General features: G+C 49.3%; 1 protein-coding gene across 2 annotated transcripts in view; it reads left to right on the top strand.

Annotated features, from left to right (window-relative positions):
- The window catches only part of LOC117194075 (Krueppel-like factor luna), a 195,978-nt gene that overhangs the window by 85,357 nt on the left and 87,318 nt on the right, over positions 1 to 23,303 (top strand). The gene's annotated exons all lie outside the window — the stretch shown is intronic.

Raw genomic sequence — 23,303 nt, 5'->3', positions numbered from 1 at the left:
TTCTGTGATATGTCACTGCTACAAAAATATTTCAAAACTTCGCCCGCCCACTTCCGCCCCCACAAAGGACGAAAATCTGTGGCATCCACAATTTTAAAGATATGAGAAAACCAAAAACGCAGAATCGTAGAGAATGACCATATCTTTTAGACTGCAGAATCTGAATTGGATCGTATTATTATTATAGCCAGAATCAAGAAAACAATTTCATTCTTTCTCGCTTTGTCTCTCTCTAACACATAGGTTTCATGGTCGGTTTTGCCAATAGCAAAATATGAGTTCAAGGATCTCAGAACCTATAAGAGCTAGAGCAACCAAATTTGGTATCCACACTCCTAATAAATCGGACCGAGACGAGTTTGTTTCAAAATTTCGCCACACCCCCTTGCGCCCCCGCAAAGGATTCAAATCTGGGGATATTCACAAATCTCAGAGACTATTAAGGCTAGAGTAACCAAATTTAGTATCCGCACTGCTGTAAGATCTCACTGTAAAACGTATATCTCAGAATATCGCCCCACCCTCTTCCGCCCCCACAAGGGACGAAAATCTGTTGCATCCACAATATTGCAGATTCGGGAAAACTAAAAACGCAGAATCATAGACAACGACCATATCTATCAGATTGCTGAATCTGGATCAGATTAGATAATTTTTATAGCCAAAAGGAACAAATCAATTTGCACTGGCTACACATCGCCCGACGTCACGCTCAGACTGATTTTCTGCCTCTCTCGCACGCACTCTTTGTCGTGTCGTTTAATATTAGCGGCGTCTGCCGGAGGAGAGCCATACTGACTTAGTATCGGGTATAACTGTAGAGTTGCGGTGTCCGCAGCAACTCACAACGTTCCCCCTCGTTATACCCGATACTCAAAATGAGTATTGGGGTATATTAGATTTGTGGTAAAAGTGGATGTGTGTAACGTCCAGCAGGAATCGTTTCCGACCCCATAAAGTATATATATTCTTGATCAGCATCAATAGCCGAGTCGATTGAGCCCTGTCTGTCTGTCTGTCTGTCCGTCTGTCCGTCCGTCCGTCTGTCCGTCCCTATTAGCGCCTAGTGCTCAAAGACTATAAGAGCTAGAGCAACGATGTTTTGGATCCAGACTTCTGTGATATGTCACTGCTACAAAAATATTTCAAAACTTCGCCCCGCCCACTTCCGCCCCCACAAAGGACGAAAATCTGTGGCATCAACATTTTTAAAGATACGATAAAACCAAAAACGCAGAATCGTAGAGGATGACTATATGTTCTAGAATGTAAAATCTCAACCAGATCGTATAATTATTATAGCCAGAATCAAGAAAACAATTTCATTCTTTCTCGCTCTGTCTCTCTCTAACACACAGGTTTCATGGTCGGTTTTGCCAATTGCAAAATATGAGTTCAAGGATCTCAGAACCTATAAGAGCCAGAGCAACCAAATTTGGTATCTACACTCCTGTGATATCGGACCTTGACCGTTTCGTGTCCAAATTTCGCCACACCCCCTTTCGCCCCCGCAAAGGACGAAAATCTGGGGCATCCACAAATCTCAGCGACTATTAAGGCTAGAGTAACCAAATTTGGTATCCGCACTTCTGTTAGATCTCACTATAAAACGTAGGCAGTTGTTGCGGACACCGCAACTCTACAGTTATACCCGATACTAAGTCAGTATGGCTCTCCTCCGGCAGACGCTGCTAATATTAAACGACACGAGCCCTGTTTTTCGGCAAACAAAAGAAAAGAAAACGAAAGGAAGTCTTTGCTAAGTTATGGCCATGTCTTTGGGCCTGTGTCTCTCTCTCTCCCACAAACATCTCCTAATTGTTGTTTTCATTATCTGTGCGCCACACAATGCAATGAAAAGCCAACGATTTGCCACAATTTTTCACACGTTTAAGCCCGCTTTAAATGCATCTATTTATATGCATGACAGTCGATGCGGCCAGCCCCTTGTTATTGCTGTTGTTGTTGTTGTTGTTGGCTATGCCGCATGACGATTCCGATTCCGATTCCGATGCTGATTTCATTTCGAAATTCCTCAAATAGCACAAAAAATACATCAAATTGTTGCTGCCGTACCCCGCACAAGTGGGCGCTGATTGGGTATATTGGTCAGGGGATTCATGGGTAAAATGCGTAAACAAATTGGAAAGATTTAAGCCCGGAGTGTTCTAGGCAGGGACTGGTAATGGGTAATGGGTATCTCCTTGTCGATCCCTGGCACACTTAACTGACTTTTATTCATGCATAGTATTCCGTTTTAATTTATTCACATTTGTTGTAGCTGTTTGTTCATTATGAGAATTACTAACTCGTTTGGTATGCAAAAAGGAAAAATATAGCCCGTATTATAAATTGTTTTCTGCGAGTAGTTTATACAACGAAAAATTCTCTTGTTATTGGGCTACGGCATGCCTCATTGTTCTGTGTGTGTGGTGGATGTGGGCGTGCCGGTTTTTATTTTATTTAACCAGATGGAGAAGCCGGCTTTTGGCTCTTGGCTCTTTCGGGCCAAGTCGTTAGGTCGCTTGTAGCTGCTGGCTTGAATGCCAGAGCTACGTGCCAAGTATGTGTCATGTTCTTAATGCCCAATGCTGTTGTTGTTGCTGTTGCTGTTGCTGACTGAATGACGACTGAACTGCATGCAAGATCTGGCCTGCCATTTGGCTTATAAAATTTATTATAGAATTAACCTTCAACTTTTAAATGTTGGAAGCTGGTGCAGGCTCTCGGCTCTCCGTTGCAGCTCTTGTTGCTGCCTCAGCTTTTATGTCAAACAACAAACAAACCAAAAACGTACAATTAATAGACCTTGACTCAACAGCAACAACAGCAACAGCAGCAGCAACAACAGCAGATACAATGGACTGCCGACTGGAGGGAAAAACAAATTGTGAGAAAAACTCGTTGCAGTCTTTTCAGTTCATTGACACAATTTTCATGTTTTGTGCTTTCTGCAAGCTGCAAGTACGAGTATTTTTTTAGTTGCCGCAAAAACTTTTGCTGCCAGTGAGAAAAAATATTGGCGAACAAATATACAATATTTCGGTGGCAGCCGATGTTAGTGGATGCCTTTCTGTTTGGACGTAAATATCTCTTGCCACATATTACAAAATTTTTTGTGTGGCCCGTTGTTTATGTAGGCGCCAGGAGTGGCAGAAGCAGGACGCGGCAGGAGCAGGAGCAGGAGGAGTGAAACAATGGCCAGACACAAAACCTGGCCATGATTCATGGCCTTTTACTGAAGTACTTTAGTACATTTTCACAGTCCATTTGGCTAATTGCTGGCCGTTTGTGCTGATGCTTTCGGATGCTCGTACGACTATGCAGAACGGGATCCGTTCATAAAAGCATTAGCTTAATGTCATAACATTTGTTGTCAGAGGGAAAAAGATACAACCACTTGAGTTCCCAATACCAAAGAAATCCCCTTCGATCCATTCCATTTGGGGGGGCTTCTGCTTGTTTTCACATTTTTAAATGAATTTTTCGGGGGTGCTGGGGCAGGGTGTGGAGGGGCCTAATACAAAACAAATCTCCGAACAAGACAGAAAACAAAACTCTGGCCCTGAGAGCCAGACAAGCCAATCTGATGGATGGGATGGCCGAGAGTCTTCTGGTCTGGTCTCTGCCTCAAGTGCGGGGTCTGTCCCTCCGTCATTTTAATTATGAAACTGGCCGTGGCCCTGGCAACAGCTCTGCAACAGCTACGACAGTGGCATGCCACCTGTGCGGGGCACACACACACAGACACAGAGGGAGTACCCCAATTAAAAGCGAGCTAAGGCCCGGCTTGGAATTCTAAAAAACAAAAACTGTCGAGTATTTAATGATGGTGTTGACTGTTGTTGGGGGCTCCTTGCCTTGGCCTTTGCCCCTGCCCCATAATTACCCAATTATATGTGGCATCTTCCCCGTCATTCCGGGAGCTGGAGATTCGCTTTCGTTGGGAGCTGCTATGCAAAACAGCAACTGCTTGGCTGTAATTGAGCCTGTGTGGCACAGTTTTCGCTTCACGTTGCACACACACACACGCACACATACAGAGCTCGAGTCATTCTGCTCCAGTAAGCAATCTGAACATGATTTCCCGTTCTCTGCCGCTGCGGCACATGAAAGGGCAGAGCCGCCGCCGCCGACCATTGGACTGAATCTATGGGAATTTATTAGTCGACGAGATTAACGAGGTGTTGCGAGGAGGCCTTGTCTGTGCGGCAGCGACAAGTTCTACTCTTGATACTCGATTCGAGGCTTGACCACAAAAATTCCTCACATGCCCCTTTGTTTTTGGGTTCATAAATTGATTTGGTGGCGCGAGAATTTCACGCGAAGCGCGTGCCCTGTGCCTCATTATCTGTCGCTATTTTGGAGGCGAAGAGTGTGGTTGGCGGAATTTCAAGGGGCAGATGTGGGGGACCTTGAAACATAGTGGAGTTCCATCAATAAACAAGGAATTATTGGAATCGGCACTCCCTTCCCTGAAGGGTAGGCGAAGCGTGCTCTGTTTTCTCTCAGTGCACACATGCATAATCTTTGAGTTGGGGGTGGGGGATGGGGGCTTGACCTCAAATCTAATTTTGGTTTAATTTACCCAAATCCGACAGAGCCAGAGATATGTGGGGGTGTGGGGGGTGTTCCATGTTGGCAAACACAACTTTTTGATGCTCATTGCTAAGCTGCCGCATTAGACTGTGGCAGGCAGCGGAGGAGAGGCTGGGGCAGGGCTCCGCCGTCTTTCGAGAGCCAAGGAGATGCGCGCTGAAAAGTCAGCACTAAATCAACACGAAATGGGTACCCAAGGCATCGAAGTCTCGGTGCGGAGCCGGAGCTGACACCAGGCCAAGGCCTGGCCCTTCGCTGGCCCTGGTCTTGGTCCTGGCCCCGACCCTGGCCGGGGATAAGGTTAGGGGTTGAGGAATGAGCAAAGTGTTTTCCTGTACACCGAAATTAAAACTCTCGAAAGTCAAACAAGACGCACCAGGGCAGGGGGCAGGAGGCAGGGGGCAGGAGGCAGGTGGCCAGAGGCAGGAGGCACGTGATTTTCTATGGGGTTGGAAGATCGTTCTTCTCAGATTGCGTATGTGAGAGGCGGACACTTCAAAGGGGTAACGATAGACAGGTGGCAATATGTGTAAGGAATCTAAACAAACTTGTGGTGCCCCCTGGTGTGGGTCCCCGTTCCGCTGTTCTGTCCTGTTCCTTCCTGTTCCTGGTTTCGGTGTTCGTTTGATGGCCATGGCGATGACAACGCTCGCAGGCAAGTGCTCCTCCCAGATGAGATTAAAATTACCAAAGGGAGTCCTGCACACAGCGGCGACAGCAGCTCCATCAGCGCTCCAGACAAAGCTGCTTAATGATGGCCCAGAGTCTGGCTTCGGTGTTTCTCTCTCTCTCTTTCTCTCTCTCTCTCTCTCTGTCTCTGTTTCCCGGCTTTCGCTATGGCTTTGGCCTCTGATGCAATGTCCAAAATCATTAAAATGGATTTTCCACTAAAACCCTTCGCTCCCGTGGCACCACTCCACTCCATACCACTTTCAGTTTCCCTTTCCATTCGGGATGACAAAGGCAATTTATGAAATGCCACCAAAAGGGGTGACCCCACTGGATCGATGGGGAGGGAGGGGGATAGTCTGCAAATAATTCTAGCCCCTGAGGGGGTGCGGAGGGGACTTTAGCTTGTTACCATGAAAGGAGTAACTTTGTTAAGCCCCCCCCCGTCGAGGATGGACTCTATCTTTCGACCGTTGCAAGCGATAATCCCTCTCTCGATATATTTTCCATCTAATGATCTGTTAACCATCGCTCGATGCGATGCAATTAAAACAAATTCATTAATTATTACCTCATCGACACCCAGCACTGCCTCTGTCCCTCCCTCCCTTCATTGGCTGTAGGCGTGGCCCTCGGTGGCTGTCATTTCCACGATTATCACGGGGGAGAATCAATTATTTACATGAAAAATCTACACATTTTTTGTGTACATATATGATGTATTTTATTACGAATCGGCGGCGGGGGGCCGCCTGCCCACGGATCCGACAGCAATTAGTTGTTAATTCATTTAGGGGTGGCGGGGGGTGGGCAAGAGGCTGAAATTGGATTTAGTTTTAATATTCCTCTCCTTTCTTTCTGATTCGGCGACCATTGAATGTTTAATGAGGCCGCTGGCGGATTTAATTGAATGAATAAATGATGGCTGGCTATTGGATGCGAGATACGAGAACCTTCTCCCATGAAGGGATATTTGTGCGAGCAGTAAATCAACGATTGGGCCACGTTTCGGGACAAATTGCAGTGTCATGTTTCGGCCAAATTCGGACGGAGTCGTTGCCAAAGTTTTATTAGCATTTAAAGCGCCACAATAAACAGCAGAGAAGGGGAGTCTGGAGTGGAAAAGTGGAGGAAAACTTGCAGCCAAGTTGGGTGTTAAAAGTTGTCAATAGATGCTGTGGCGCCTACCCCTCCCCCCGGCACGTGAGCCATTTTTGAAGGCAACATTTATTAGAGCATGTTGCCACACGCGTTGCACTGTGTATTTGGGAAATTGAAATGGCGCATTGCGTCCTCCACTTGTGTGTGTGTGTGTGTGCACTGAGAGAAATACTGTAGAAATTGTGGATCTCCTTCTCTCCTTAAATATCTTAAAGAGGCAGGCCCTCATGGTGCTAGCTCCTCTTTGAGGTCACAAATCAGAACTCTTTGCCTTGTCCAACCGCCCTTTTCCCCCCGTGTATGCTTACGTTACGTTTTGTGTGGGGGGAAGCTAGAAGTATTCCCCATAGTGCCCGCAGCAGCAGGCAAAGTAGGAGCACACCCCACAGCCAGGTTGTGGGGCAGCAACAGCAACAGCAGCAACAAGAGTGCAAAGGGAGAGGCGGCCATATGGTGGCGGTGGTGGTGGTTGTTCCCCAAATACAATCACACTAAAAGGTGTTACACCGCAAAAATGCAAACGCTTTTATGGCACAGAGAGCCAAGGGGGGGAGAAAGGCTCTCCCCCCCTCCCCCCCCTTTAACTAGTGTTAAATGTTACCTTGCCACCGGCCCCAGTCATTCCGCCCCTGCCACAGCCTGCCCCATTTGTCGGCACACACACACACACTCCCCTTTTATGGTCCATAAGATGTCCATATATGTATGAGCTGGGGTGTACTCGTGTGCGTGGCTTGTGTGAATTATGCGTGCGTCTGCTGTTCGCGTTCGCACTTTTAGTTTACAGGAAATACACGAAGCCGCCATTTGATTTTTGCCAGAAAACCCATAAAAAAACTAAACGAAAGTCCGTACCAAAGAAGACCCGACCTTGGGATACCCTAAACACTGAAAAAACTCACGAAAATTCAATAACGAATAAAAGAAAAATTCTTGGAAAATCCGTACAAATGCAAAGAGTCGGGAAAAGTTTTTCAAGTGAGGAAAAGAAGTTTGTATTCCATCTTTTGATGACATTTTCGAACAAAATTCGGAGAAAAAGAGAGTTTTTGGCTGTGATATCTAACGGATTGCTTCTTTGCTCCTTAGCTGGCTATATCCCGTCCCAGTTTAAGCCACAACAAGCAGCCATTTCGTTAGAGGGAATTTTACGAGTCCACGGCAGACGGCGACTCTCCATTCGGGGCTCAAAAATTATACGAGCGTTTTGCTCTTGTCTGCGGCCATTTGGCATATTCAAATTGGCAACAATGTTGCCCCCCCTCCCCTACACGCACCCCTGTTCCTGCCCCAGCGCTGCCTCCTTTGCCTCCCTTCAATATGCAACGCGCTGTCGCATTTGTCAGGTTTGTGCTTGAATTTCCGACAATTTTTCCGTTTGTTTGTATTTTTATTTTTCCTGAAATTTGTATGCCATTTTATGAGTTTTTTTTTGTCTTACATGCCCTCCCCCCCCCGACCACTCTCCCGGTGTGGAGTGCTGCGATGCGTTTGGCATTCTCGTTGCGGTTATTTGAGCGACGTGTTTACGCATAAAAATTGTTCACTTTTCCCTCCAGCAGAGTTTTCCTTCGTTTTTGTTGTTGTTTTGTTTTGTTTTGTAGAGCAGCAGCAGCCTGTCTGTGACAGCATTAAAGCCATAAAATGTACGCGTCTCCGAGCGGCCACAAAATGTGTGCTGAAAGATGTGTGGCACTAGCGGTGGCCGGAAGAAAGTGCAGCGCTGGAAATTTGCACAAAAATGTGTTATGCTCATATTTCTTTTATGTTTCGCTTTTAGTTAAGCATTCGATGCTTGAAACCTCATCATAGCCGAACCCCTTTTGGCCCCTTGGTCTATAAATAAGGGTGGAAGGGGGGGCCGCAGCCCGGCTCTCGACCTTTTGGCCAATTGCTCCTCCGCCTGCTGTTAAACTGGGTTTTAATTTTCTAATTACACACGGCAAACAAATGAAAATTTATTGTTGGGCGCCGGTCGAGGGTGGAGGAGGCCTGGACACGGGTGTGGTGTTTGTTCTTGGTCCCGGCTCAACCCTCTACCAGGCAAGCCTTGCCTTTCCACGTGTGTGTCTCTGTTGCGGGGGTGCGTGCATCCCCCACTTTGGCACAATTTGTATGCCAAGGTAAAGGCCCAGGAAGCAGCATCCAACTAGGGAAAAAAAGGGAGCCATGTATGTATATTGTAATAATAAAATAAAGCGCCATGCAAACAAATCGTAAAAGTTCACATATCCCCCGTGACCCTTTTGGGATACGGAGACGGCACCAGAGGCCGTTGAGCCGTTATATGAGCATAACACATTTTTGTGCAAATTTTCTTCTCCATTTTTTCATGTATTTCTTGATGTTGTCGTTATTTTATTTCATTACATTTGGAAGTGTGGGCCCAAGGGGGGAGGGTTGTATAGGGTATTCCGAAAACATGTTAAGGGCACTTTCGATGCGGTTCAGCGATCAGGAAGGAGTCATAAAGTGAAAGTAAACGAAAGTGTTGCCTACTTTTTGGGTCGCCGCTGGAGAGACCTTCCACCCCAAGCGAGGGTGTTCCCTGGTATTCCTTCCTTGATTCCAGGGTAGTTTCTGGTCAATGCTCGCGCTCTGCGGATGGCCCCTTCCCCTGGATTTCATACTCATATTCTCGTTAGAGCCTGTTACTTCCATACAAGTCCTTTGGGGGGTTGAAACGTGCGGGAGGTCACGCGTTGTGCAGCTGCCGGCAGCAAGACTTAATTTATATGTGCCCCACTATAAACAGGCCCCGCCGAAGGGTGCCCGAGGATTACGAGGGGTTCGGGGCGTCACGAGTTGCCTCCCTCTCGTTCCCCGAGTCTCGGGCTAATTTAGTCATATTTTGCTTCGTTTTTACTGTTTTCTCAGGGCCTCCTTTTTGGTGGTGGAGCTGTGTGTGGCATGCATCAGAGCGCACATTATGACGGCGTCGCACTTTTCACGCTACACCGAGCACCCGGGGCACGTTCCGTCGTCCGAGAATATATAGTTGTCCTTATTTTATTAGCATGTGTCTGTGTGTCCGTGTGTGTGCCCACCCTTGTGGGGCGCGGGGCACGGAGCAGGGGGCAGGGGGCAGGGGGCAGGGGGCACTATATGGATATAGATACAAGTAAGTGCTCGGCTCTATTTGGAGTTTCGGCCATAAAACACCAAGTCCTTTGGCCTTCGGTAATTCTAGGCTTTGGCCCCGGCCATAAATACCCCCCCTGCCCCTCTGCCCCTGTGCCACTTTGTGCGCTTTAGTTTTTGCTGCCCAAACGTGATTTCATTAAAAAGTTGTAAATCCTCCCCCGCTCTCTTCCGCCTCTGTGCGGGTGTGCAAGTGTCGCTCTCAAGGGCTGGATAAAACACACTCAATTAAAAACATCAAATGCGTTCGTTTTCTTCTGCTGCAAGCACTCGAGCCCCCGCGAGGCACACAGATAAAGGATGAAATTAAGAAGCTGAAGAGGAGGCTCCCAAGCCCAGACCCAGACACAAGCGGCAGCCGTGGCTCCTTTTGAGCCCGTATATTGCCGAAAGATCTCTAGATCTCTAGGAGTACGGCACGGATCCCAGGTATCCTGCCGGGAAAAGATCTACCTGTGGAAGATCCCAATAATCCAATCAGAGCTCTCTTCTGTTTCGTGGCGAATCCGGCTAAACCGAACACTGAAGGGACCAGGGGCATGCCCCCTTATCTGGGCTCCGGGGACCCGCCTGCCACCGCCTTCAGGGGTGCGGAGCGGTGTGGCTGGTTGCCGGCAGTAGAAATTGCTTGCGGTTAATTGTTTTTCACGCGAAAAACTTCAATAATGCAGATACTGGTTGGCAGCGGATAGAACACACAACCCCCTGGCGCTTTGCCACCCCACCACACTGCCGCATTGTTGCAATTTATGATGTTGCATGCATTTTGTTTCCATTTCTTTGGCGGCAAACAACAGCGTGGCGGGGGGAGGGCGGGCAAGGCGGGCCAGGAGGTTCTGGCCAATCAAATCAAAAATGCCAATTTGTTGGTTGCAAAAGGATAGAGAGAGAGAGAGGTAGAGAGAGAGGTGGTGTGGAGGTGTGGGGGGAATAAAAATCCAATAAGCATTTCCATTTGCCGGCGACAAGCGGCGACCAATCGGAGTATACGCAATTTGTAGACCATTTTCCCGGAGAACTGCTTGTGGCTCCGCTTTTCTTTTCTTTCAGTTTTTCTTTGGTGCGCTGCTCGGTGCGGTTCGGAGCTGTTCGGAGCCCTGCGTTGGCTGCAAACTCAATTTATTGTAAATATTTTTGCGCCAAAGGCCAAACTTGCAAATTAATTTTGTCAGCTTGCCGCCCGCACAAAATGCACAAGTGGCCAACAAATGGTGAGGGGCAGAGAGCGGGAAGGGGGGAAAAAGGGGAAAGGAAAACATACAAATAATAGAACACAAAATAAAATAAAATCCAATAAAATGGCAGCAACAAAGAGCGAATCGGAATCCCCGTCGACTCAAGGAAAAAGAAAGCGCAACTTTATCACAACAAAAACAGGGAGGGGTGGAGAGGGGCAGCACAAGAAAAGCACAGCTGTGAGCTAAAAGAAAACTCGAGGGAAAACGAGCGCGAAAAAAAGGAAAACTCTATAACGGCCACGAATGTTGCTGCCGTTGCCGTTGCTGTTGCTGTGGCTCTGTGTCCTGCAGGCATTTCCTGCGCTGCTCCAGTAATGAGAAACGCCAACGGGGATGCGGCACTCGCCAGGGAGGGGCCACGCGCCCTGCAACATTTATTAAAGTCGAAAATTATGGAGGCGGCGCTCAAATAAAGTCCTCCTTCGACAGCGAACGCGCGTCGAACTCAATTACGTCCTCAATGATGTCCATTTCCATGCCCCTCTCTGCACTTCTCTCCCCCCCCAACATATTTTTGTTTGCCTTTCGCTGGACTCTTGTGTTTTCCCTCGGACGCCTCTGCACTTTGTTTGTTGTCCATTATTTTTGTTAGTTTACGAGCTAGTCCGAGTGTGTGTGTCTTTTTGCCGCAACAATCAAATCGTCGCTCAATCAGAGGCATGCCCTTTTTTGTGACCTAACCCCAAGTGTCCTGGGGGCATTCAATTAGTCCTTCATTCTATTCCATTTTCTGTATTTTCTGTATTCTCTGTATTTTATTAATAATAATTTTTTTTCTCTCTCTGTTTCCTCTTTCATTGCAGGTTTGTAAAAGCTTTAATTTATCGCAACTTTAAGGGGAGACCCGGCAGACGAGGGAGCGGGTGTGAGTGCTGGAGTCCTTGCGGTAAGTTCAAATGCAAATTTCATACGCAAACATCAACAACAAAGGGAGGCAACATCACAGCGTCCGCTTCCATGGCTCGAGGAGTGCATTCAGGGGCCGGCAGGGAGGCCCGGCCACGAGTCAAGACAACAGACCATATGTCAGAGCCCTTTCATGGGCGCAAAAACCCATGCCCATGCCCAAGACCAGGGACAGGGACAGGGGCAGGGACAGGCCGCTCCCCAATCAGCAATCGACGTCATCAAATGCCAGAGTGGCCGAAAGCCCCCAAGGGAGCGGGAGCGGGACCGGACCGCACGCGATACTGTGTTTTGTCAATGCCAGGATGACGATGGCATTGACCACAGGACTACGTCATGATAGTGGGATGCACGATGGCAGGGGACCGGCCTGGAGTCGGAGAGGGTGACTCTGGGCTCCGTGATAATGATGGCCGGGCGTAGAGTTCATTGTCTTGCAGCACAAAATGGAAAGTGCTGGAGCGGCGGGGGGCGCTGGCGGAGAGCTCTGAGGGTGGTTTAAGGCACCTGCTTGAATGCGGGAAGGGTGCGGGGCGGGGCAGGCGTGGCGTAGAGTGCAAATTGCATGCGAAAAACCCAGGGACTTGGCAAGTGCATTAGTTTGCAGCCCGAGCCTCGCCTGCGGCCATATGGTTGAATGCCACACCCACAGCGAGTCCTGCAACACCCCCTGCCTCCCCCCTGGCCGCACCCTGCCGCCTAACCTCGTTTCCAGGCAAAGACTAAAAGGAGGCAAAGCTAAGCCTCGACTGGAGGTTGCATTGTGTGCCGCCTGCAGACAATTGAATTTTAATTTGTATAACTTTAGTGCCAGACAGTCGTGGGTGAGGGGAGGGGGAGGCGAGGGGCGGGGCCCTGCTGCATTTAAAGCATTTCCATTTAAGCGTTGCCAGGCCGTTGCCTGCGGCCATGCAACGGAATATTTTACATCCCTCCCCGCTGCCACACATTTAATGGAGTCATGCATAGAAGCTCTTTAAGCTCTCGGCCACTAAATCCCCTCCTATTTTGGTTTATTTTGTGATGCCTGCCTGCCCCCGCTGCCGCCTATGTCTGCAAAACCATTGGCAAATTGCTGGCCAAAAAATGGCGCCACAAAGCTCACCTGACGCCGGCCCAAGCCGAGCGACGGCCCGACAACAACCAACGCCATCAATTCAAGAGCAATTACAAAAGACAAACGGGGCAAGGCACACCACCACCACAGCGCCACCACCAACAGCAACGTGCAACACACACACACAGTCGCACACACACATGCAAAGAGGTTGCACAAAAACAATGGCGGTCGCCTTGATCATTATCAGGCAGGAGTCGAGTCTGCCACCAGGCGAAAGGATTGGGACCACGAGTAGTAGAAGGACTCGGACGAGGACGTGACTCTTAAGTGACTGCTGTGGCGGCGTTTTGTGGCCATGTTTTGGGGTGTCAGGCTCGACTGCTCAAACACAATACACTTTCGTGCAGGGCACCCAAACAGGAGACAGGAGGCGGCCGGAGATAGGGTTAGAGAAAGGGTTCGAGGGGGACACCCACCCGCACATACTAAATGGAGTGTTGATAACGTTGCCACACGGTGGCACGGTGGGATTTAAAGGGCTGACAGGAGTCTATGAGTGCAAGATTTTTGTGTTTACCAACACTGAAGCTCAGCCAACACTGCTTTTGTGCGCTTACCAACACTAAAAATATTAAAGATTGAAGATCGAATGCACATACCATCCACAGACGCCAAAAGCTAGCCAAAAAGTTAGCCAGAAGCTGCAACACCTGCCACAGCTGAAGGTTATTGTGGCAAATTGTGTTTTTGCATGAAACCTTAATCGGCTTAAAGATTAGGCCGGGCCAAGACCTAGTCCCAGTCGGGCAGGAGTTGCACTCGCAGTCACATTCAAAACCAGGGAGTTGCCACACAGAGAGAGAGGGAAAGAGAGGTAGTGTGTGTGTGTGTCCCTGAGAGAAATGTGGGCTTAGCTCCACAGTGCTGCTCCTTCTTTAAGTTATAATTATTATGCAAGCTGAATAACGCACACAGAATGGAGGAAGAAAGCTGAGAAAACATTGCTAAAGACTTGACACCCTCCCAAGGAGTTCTAAGCCACTCGAAAGAGCAGCAAATCTCCTCATAAAAAGAGGCACTTTGCAGGCGGGGGGGATACAGAGAGATCTTTTGTGGCTGGAACTGTAACTCAATTGTCTTAAGGCTTTTGGCAGCACTGGAATCAGCTATGATGAATGATTAAATCCCTGGGTAGGTGTGTAGGCCCCTTAAGGCCTCCGCTTCAGTGTTTTGCAGGGCACTTATGCTTCCGATGTTTACTCTAAGACATTTTCCATTGCATCCAAATAGTTTTCCACAATATTTGGAGTTCCTTGAGATCCTACAGATCTTCTATCTGTATCTGTATCTGTATCTGTATCGGTATCTGTGTGTGCTCTGCCTTCTCCCTGGTTACCTCATTATCATTCCATTTGGCTGAAAGCCTTCTTCCCCCGTAACAGCCGCATCAATAGTTGCCTCTCTCAGCCATTTGGCTCTCGAGAATTCGGCTCATTGTCGCATTGCCTCGCCGGGCACTGCATTTGGCCAATTGTAATTCATGTCGCATAATTTTTTCGGCTTATTAAATATGGTAATGCCGCATTGCCAGGCGAAACACCTGCCCTGCCAATGACAACGAACCCCGGCGAGTGGCCCCTCATTCTGCCTGTTTGTGCGGCCCGAGGGGAGCGGCGACTGTGGGTGGAACGGATGCTCTAATGAGTCATGTGCCTCATGTGTCTAGCTCTCGGCTCTCTAGCGTCAGAAATTCATTAAAGCCATGATTGTAATTTATTCTAATGGCATTTCGGTGTGCACACTGCACTCGTACAAACGGCTGCTGGCCAAAAGGTTACGCACCCCCCCACCAGTAAGCCCACCGCAACAGCCCCACCAAATGTTGGTCAAAAAGAACATTTTGCTGCTGCAGCTCTCGTGAAGTCGTTATGGCCATGTCCAGCATTCGTTTTGATTGACGGGCCAGACGCCGAGCCAGTTTGTTTCAGCTGCCGCCAATGCCGCCACTGCCGCTGCTGCCACCACGTTGCAAGCTCGTCACACACAGTTTTTGGGTTATGCCAACAAGCTCTGGCTCTGGCTCCAGCTCTGTCTGGGGCACTGGCTCTTTGTCATCATCTTTGGATGATGCTGCTGCTCGTATTTTCAGCTTAATTAGCGGATTGGGGCTTCGAGTGGAGGAATTTCTCACGATTATGTGAGAGCGCATACGCAGCAGGCAACCGGTTTTGCCGAGCAAACTGATTTATCCGCTGGATATCCCACCATTGAGGGTACTCCTCATTTGCTTAGAGGTTTGTAGCGCCAAGAGGGCGTCCTCTGGGAAGGGTTTTTGCCTCTTCGATCTCTGCATCGCGTGCTTCTTTCCTGTTTTGCGGCTTTGTTGCTTTAGGTGCCTCTCCAACGGGTCCAAATATAAACAACGTCCCGCGCGTACTCGTAGTAAAGCGATTGCAAATTTAATTCATTTTTATAGAGGACTGTCCGCCGTATAGGGGCAATGTAGATATCCAAAATCGGCTGCTGATTCGCTGAGGCTGGCAGTTCATTCAGACAGATCGAAGACAAGTTGCAGCCAGCGAGGCAGCAGCCAGGGAGGCAGCGGCAGCGGGTCTGCCTGTGGCCTGTGGCCGGTTGCCAGCTTGGGGCTTTCAGCCTTTTGTTTTGGCGCGAAACAAGTTTTGGATTTTGTTTATAAACAGTGTTTTCGGGGCCTGTTCTTACTGGCTGTCCGTACGTCTGTCCGTCCGTCCGTCCGTTTCTTGCGTGCATAAACAGAAAACAGAAAACAAAAGCCGAAGTCGGACGCTGCGCAAACAAATGTCATAATTTATTAGTCAAATTCCAACACAAACAACATTTTAATTTGAAAAGAAAACGAAATTGAATTTCAATTTTCAGACTACCTGCCACGAAGCGAGGCACGACTCTGTGCTCTGCTGTTCTCTGCTCTGCTAAGCCTTTGGAATATGCTAATGCCGCGAAATGGCTTCGATGCTGATAACATGGGCTGCGCTTCTTTATTATATAACATCGGAAGGGTGGGGGGTGGTAGGGGGGTAGAGGCATGGCATGGGATGTTTGTGATAAACAGACAAACTGGTTTCCATCAATGGCCTTAACTGTTTAGCCAAGAGAAAAAACATCGCATGATGTCATGTCATAATCGGGGTGGCAGGGGGTGGCAGAGGTGCCCGCTGATCGATTGCCTTTCGTCCATCGCCGCAGCGAAGCTATGACGGCTCAAGCTTGGGGGAGATAGCAGCTGTAAATCCATAAGTTCCCCAGTTTCGCCCTGACGAAATGTCGGAACTCAACGCACACTGAGGGCCGCAGAGGAGGCTTACCGCAAGCCCATATTGCTGCTTTGCCTGAGGAGCTTTGGACCCAGAATCCATCCTCGGGGGAAATGTAGGGTTCGCTAATTATGGCAACGTCCGATCTCATTTCACGCACCGACTGAGAGAGCAGATCTGTGGCAGTCTCGCAATGGTTTAGGTTTATTTGGTAAAACCTAACCATGTCCAGCGTATTGACTTGCCTTCTCTTTGGCTGCCATGGCTACCAGCTACGTGTGTGTGGGGCTTGCCCTTTCCGACACATAGGAAGCATTTTGCCTCATTGTGGCAGTCGCTTACCTTGTGCTCCGCAGACCCGCAGCGGAAGCACCACCCGCTTCTGTCCACAGAGCTTTTGCAATTTAGTGCAACGTGGCCGATCTCAAGGCACCTGAAGCACTTTAACGGCAGGTTTCGCTCCCGTATGCGGCAGACGGACCATGCCACTTTGACCTATCCAACGGATAGCGCCTTCGTCGCAAGGGTCGCCGGCAGGCAAATAATAGCCCGCTGGGTACCACCGAAGCCTGGGCTCAAACTCTTAATGGCGTCCGCATCGAGAGTAATCCTCATTTGCTCGCTGAAGGCCTTCCTCACGTCCTCCGTGGTAGCCATTTTGTGTGCGAGTGTGTGTGTGTGTGTGTGTGGGGCAAAAGAAATAAAGAAAGTATACAGGATAATCGCAAGAAATGGAGTTGTCGAATGTTTGAAGTCGAGTCAGAGGAAATTGATTTCTTTTCGTGGTTTTTCCCCAGGACCTTTTCCTCTATACCCCCCCCCCCCACGCCACCGCACTCCTCGATGCCCGTGTTGTCAAAGAGAATTTATCGATGCTTGGTTTGCTCTTTGCGCATATTTATCTCAATGCAGATTTCATCTACATGGTGCTGCGGCTCGGAGCAGGGGGGAGCGGAGAGGAGCCATAATTGCACTTGCTTGCATATAAATAACGCTTGCTTCCATGGAGATCGTAAAGTATTGCATAATAAACTTCTTACGTTGATAAAATGCTACGTCTACGTCCTGGGTTTTGGTCCTGGCTCTCGGATTACAAATCATTTGGCAGTGGGTGGGAGCCTGGGGAGATGGGAGAGGGAAACCTCCAAGAAGCTCATAAAACGCTGATTATCTGGAAATGGTGGACACACAGAGGCCTTGGAGGAGTTCAGGGAGCTGGCTCCCTCGTGTCTTGTCTGGTCTGAAATTTAAAAAAGGTCCCGAGCCTGGGGAAAACTTTGGCTCGTTGATTATTGAAATCATTTTGCTGCCGCTTCCGAGCTGGTCCAGATTCTGCCTGTGTTGGGGCCTTCATTAAAAGTTCACGACGCCGACATTTGTCTCCAAGGTATACGGGAGCCCGGGACCAGGGCGCTTTGATTTATTGCTCCATTAAATAATTTTCCCGGGCCCCCCCCCCCCCCCAAACACGAAAAGTTGGAGTGCCGGTGGAATGGCGGAAGGGTGCCCAAAGATTTGTGCGGTGCCATTAAAATTCTGTTGCAATCGAAAAGGTGCCACACAGCCACTGCCTTTGCCTCCGCTCCATCGCTGTTTGTGTTTGTGTGTGTGCGCTTGCATACTTTGCGGCGATGTTTAAATATGCATTTGTTATTATACCCGATACTCAAAATGAGTATTGGGGTATATTAGATTTGTGGTAAAAGTGGGTGTGTGTAACGTCCAGAAGGAATCTTTTCCGCCCCCATAAAGTATATATATTCTTGATCAGCATCAATAGCCGAGTCGATTGAGCCCTGTCTGTCTGTCCGTCTGTCCGTCCGTCCGTCCGTCCGTCCGTCCGTCTTTCCGTCCGTCCGTCCGTCCGTCCGTCTGTCCGTCTGTCCGTCCCCTTCAGCGCCTAGTGCTCAAAGACTATAAGAGCACTACTGTATAGTGGTGACACTAGACGTACGAAACGCGTTCAACACTGCCAACTGGGATTGCATCCTGAGGACGCTAACGGGCTTTGGAGTTGAAGGCCATCTCATGCGCATGGTCCAAGACTACTTCCGGGACCGGGTGCTAATGTACGAGACTGAAGAAGGTACTAAGAGACACGAGATAACTGGTGGCGTCCCACAAGGATCGGTCATTGGGCCACTACTTTAGAACGCTATGTATGATGCCGTCTGCAAGTACCCGAGGACACGAAAATGATAGGGTTCGCCGACGACGTGGCACTAGTGGCCGTAGCAAAAAATCTCAAGGATGCGGAAGGCAAATGTGACGCCTCAATAAGGAGAATCAGAGAGTGGCTGGGCTCCGCTGGGCTACAACTGGCCGACCACAAAACGGAAGTAGTCCTGATCAGCAGCCGAAAAAAAACCGAAACAGCGCTGGTGAACGTGGGATCTTGCAGGATAGAGTACGTGAGAGCCATACGGTACCTGGGAGTGATGCTTGACACACGGCTATGCTTCCGTGAGCACCTCAGCCAGGTGAGCATAAGAGCTGCGGCACTGGGCAGGGCACTAAACAAAATAATGCTCAACACGAGGGGCCCGAAGCAAGGACGGCACAATTGCGCGACACCAAGTCGGCAGACGGGTTCGTCCGAGGGTATGTAGGCGGCATATGGTTCTACAGCTGCTACCTGGCACCCAGCCTCTCACTGGAGACTTTCAGCCGCATTATGGACGAGCTGAGCTGCGATCTGCGAGGACGGAACAACGTCGTAGTCGGAGGCGACTTCAACGCCTGGGCCCTGGAATGGGGGTCCTCCCGTACAAACGCCAGAGGCCGCACGGTGTTGGAGGCTTTTGCCTCTCTGGACGTCGTCCTTCTGAACGAAGGGTCCCAACAAACTTTCAGCAGGGCAGGTGTAGGGTCGATCATCGATCTCACCTATGCCAGCAGCACGCTGGCCCGGCACGCCCGATGGAGGATCAGCGGCGTATATACTGTCAGCGACCACGAGGCCATACTATGACCCCGGGGCACCCTTGCCCGGTCGAGAGGTACCCCGTTCCGGCATGGGAAGGCGTACCGCCAGGACACGCTGAGGGCCCAAGCCTTCGCAAGCGCCCTTGAGAGCTACTCTGCAAACGATGCAGACGGAGCCAACGATATGGCGACCAAATTGGCGGACGCACTTGAAGGCGCCTGCGACCAGAGCATGCTACCGAGAGAGAGGGACGTTCCGGAAGCACAAGGATCCAGTTTTCTGGTGGAGCGAAGCGATTGCGGTTCTCCGTAGAACCTGCCACCGGGCCAGAAGGCTGCTCCAGCGAGCCAGAGGCACACCGCGCTTGTCCCGATGCAGCGAGACCTACAAAGCGGCGAGGAAGGATCTGAAGACCGCCATAAGGAACAGCAAGAGGGAATGCTTCCTTAAGCTGTGTGATGCCGCCGAAGAGGACCCCTGGGGAGGCGCGTACAGGATGGTGGTGAAGAGGCTGAACGCGGGCAGTAAAGCTCCAACAGATCCAGAGGCACTGGAGGGTATAGTCAGGGTACTGTTTCCTCGAGGACGGCAGATCCCTAGCTCCCTGCGGTTTGAGCATAGCCCGAGCGACATCTGCGAGGTTACGGAAGCCGAGGTGTTGCAGGCAGAAACCTGATACCTAGGAAGGCTCCGGGTCCGGATGCGATCCCCAATAGCGCGTTGAAGCTGGCACTTCTTCTACTCCCGAGGGAAGTTGCGGGCCTTTTCAACAAATGCCTCCAGGAGGGGACGTTCCCCGAGAGGTGGAAAAGGCAACGGCTGCTACTATTAACCAAGCCGGGCAAGCCGCCAGGGGTGGCCTCTTCCTACAGGCCCATCTGCCTTCTGGACTCCATGGGAAAAGTCTTCGAAAGGGTGATCGGTGCGAGGCTGAGCGCAGCCATCGAAGCAGCAGGCGGTCTCTCCCAGAACCAATACGGGTTCAGGAAAGGGAGGTCGACGCTGGACGCCATCTTGAGGGTCGTACAAACGGCGGAGGATGCCATTGCTGGGACTAGGGGGAGAGGCGGAACCAAGTCCTATTGTCTGGTGGTGACACTGGACATAAGGAACGCCTTCAACTCGGCCGACTGGACCCGGACGCTGGAGGCACTGAGGTCCTTCAACATCCCGGGCTACCTACTGAATATAGCGCGCAGCTATTTCAGCAATAGGGTGCTGACAATGGACACATGTCAGGGCTCTAGGGCATACGAAGTCTCAGCCGGAGTCCCGCAGGGCTCCGTTTTGGGACCTCTGCTCTGGAACGCCATGTACGACGGGGTCCTACGGCTCCCGATGCCAGCCAACACTAACCTGGTGGGTTTCGCTGACGACGTCGCAATAGTGGCGGTAGCGAAGGAACCGCAGCCGCAGTGGAGGAGCTTGCCAACGTCGCCATACAAGCCGTCGAAGCGTGGCTAGCTGCCGCGGGGCTGGAGCTGACGGCCCAAAAAACGGACGCGGTCCTGATATCCAGCCGTAAAGTGGTCGAGACCGCCAGAGTGCAGGTCGGTGGGACCGCGATCGAATCGCAGAGGTCCACCAAGTACCTTGGAGTCCTCATCGACACGCGCCTGTCCTTCAAAGAGCATCTGGAATACGTCCACACGAAGGCCGGTGGGACCGCGGGAGCGCTATCCAGGATGCTGCTAAACACCAGAGGGCCAAAGCAGGCAACGAAGAAACTTCTGACGAGCGTCGTGACGTCGCAGATGCTCTACGCCGCACCGGTGTGGGCAGAAGCCGCGAAGGTAAGGAGCTACATGCGAGGAGTTGAGGCAACGTACAGACTGGGCGCCATTAGGATCGCGTGCTCGTTCCGGACCATCTCAGACGAAGCCGCGTTAGTCATTGCCGGGCAAGTTCCGCTCAGGGAGCTGATAAGGGAGAGGAAGGAGATCCATGATGCCATGACGGACAGTGCAGCCGAGGTACGCTCCAAAGCAGAAATTAAGGACGCCGCCAGAAGGACCAGCATAGACAGATGGCAGACTCGATGGGACCACTCACCCAAAGGCCGATGGACCTACACCCTCATACCAAGCATAGCATGCTGGGTTGAAAGGAAGCACGGCCAGGTGGATTTCTACCTTACCCAGGCACTGAGCGGACATGGCTGCTTCCGCGGCTACCTCAAGCGCTTCGTCCACGAGACAGAGGACTGGTGCCCCGAGTGTGGCACAGGCATAGAGGAGGACGCTCGCCACGTCCTCTTCGACTGCCACAGGTTTGACCTCGAGCGTCAGACATTGGAGACAGCAGCAGGGTCTAGGGTCAGCACCGAGACTCTGGTGCCGCTGATGCTGGCAGACCCGAAGGTGTGGGAAGCGGCCGCGGAGTTCGCCTCTAGCGTGATGCGAACGCTTAGGTCCTTGGAGAGAAGGCGGAAGGAGCAGACGGAGTAGGTGTCCACGCCACTGCGAAGCAATGCTTTGCGGCAGTACCGCAGTCCGCGGGGCCCTAGTCCCAACATACTCTTGTCCGTTAAATTAAGTTAAATATAAATTGTATAGTATATATTATAGAGCAAATAAATAAGTATATGAATATAAAAAAAAAAAAACAAAAACAAAGAGCAACCAGCAACCAGCAACACCACACATCAACAAACAGAGGAAAAGACAGACAGACTGTAGTATGTGCATATATTGATTGTACACTGCACTATGGTCCGAACGCCCACTTTTGTTGGCCAAAACCTAATTTTTAAAAGTCACAACTAAAACTTGGTTTTGATCACTCTGCATTAGAAAAAGATGGACCATTAAAGCTGCGTACCAGAAATTTCCATAGATGGCGCCACATTCGCAAAATCAGCTGTGCAACCCAACTGTTTTTATAGTAAAGCACGTGAAGGGAAAAAGTGCCAAATTAATAACCATTTTAGATCTCTCAAAAATTGAAAAACGCCAAGAAGTGATGAAATTTTTTTGATGAATCTTAATCTGTCGGGTTCTTACTACGTGTTTTGAGTTTTTAACTGTCTCTAGTAGTTGCGATGTCTTCGTAATTGAAGGTTAAAGTGAGGCCTTCAACATGTGCCAACTTGTAATGAAAACTAATTTTTGAAAAGGTGTACAGAGTGAGTCCTACCTAGTCCCACCCTGAAACCTTTTGTGTCTCGTAGATTAATAAATTCTTTTTGAAATGTATATAGTAAGAAATGTCACTTTTCACCACAATTCTTAGAATTTGCATTAATAGAGCATAACCTCAAATTCGAAAATGCAGAGTTGTTTGCCGTATGGAATCCAGAGAAGGGTAAAATTATCAATTAATTGAAAACGGATCTTAAGGCGACATATCATATGAAATTAATAAAGCTTTTGAAGATACCAGCAAGAAAATTTGTTATCGCTTGGCAACATACCGGAACAAATGCAAGTAAAATTCAAAGATGTTTGAACGAAAATATGTGGATTGGCCACAAGCCTTTATTTCACTACTATTATCTTTATGCCCAGAGAAAGCTAACTAAGTTCGTAAGGCTGTACAGGACCCAGTCGGAAAGCCGGCACATATCTCACCTAACGAGGCGTTAACCTTGCTTCTAGACAAGGATCTCAGCAATAATTTACGGAAACCTTTAAACGATTTTATTTTTATTTAAATCAAAATTTTGTTTAGGCGTGCAACGCCGTTTTCTTAAATAAAATATGCTTAATACTTTTTTTCACTATAACTAATAATTTAAATATGCATTATTAAAAAAAGGGGCGGTGCCACACCCATCTTTTTTGTATCCAATACAAAAAACTAAATGAAAAAATCTTGTTCCGTTCGGGAGTTATTAATTTTGGCCAACAAAAGTGGTCGTTCGGACCATAGTGCACTGTACCCAATGGTTAACAATAAATGTATCAGCAACACATTGTTGCAGTACACAAACAAAACCACTTCAAGTGAGCGTGCAATATGATCGCCGCTTATGCGCTAAGCTAAGTCAGCATTCCCACTTGAAGCATATATATATATAGTGACATATCTATAGTCCATGCTCCGCATACCCTTGTCTATGTCTATTACCCTGCACCCACAATACTATAAACAATACGACACCCTCAGCTTCGAACCCTCATAAACAATCTCACGCTCGAAATGGACCACGCGTAGCCGATTGCAGGCAATGTAAACAAACACCCTAAACTGGAAGTTGAACATAAAACAATAGATGCCGCACTAGAATCCAGCCGCACTAGAATCCAGCCGCACCAGAATCACGCCACTCTTCAGAGATCAATTACTAATCGATTCTCAAGAATCAC

Source organism: Drosophila miranda (assembly GCF_003369915.1).
Source record: "Drosophila miranda strain MSH22 chromosome Y unlocalized genomic scaffold, D.miranda_PacBio2.1 Contig_Y2_pilon, whole genome shotgun sequence".
Classification (NCBI taxonomy): Eukaryota; Metazoa; Arthropoda; class Insecta; order Diptera; family Drosophilidae; genus Drosophila; species Drosophila miranda.
The sequence above is the reverse complement of the archived record's forward strand: the minus strand, read 5'-3'. Positions and strand labels throughout refer to the sequence as shown.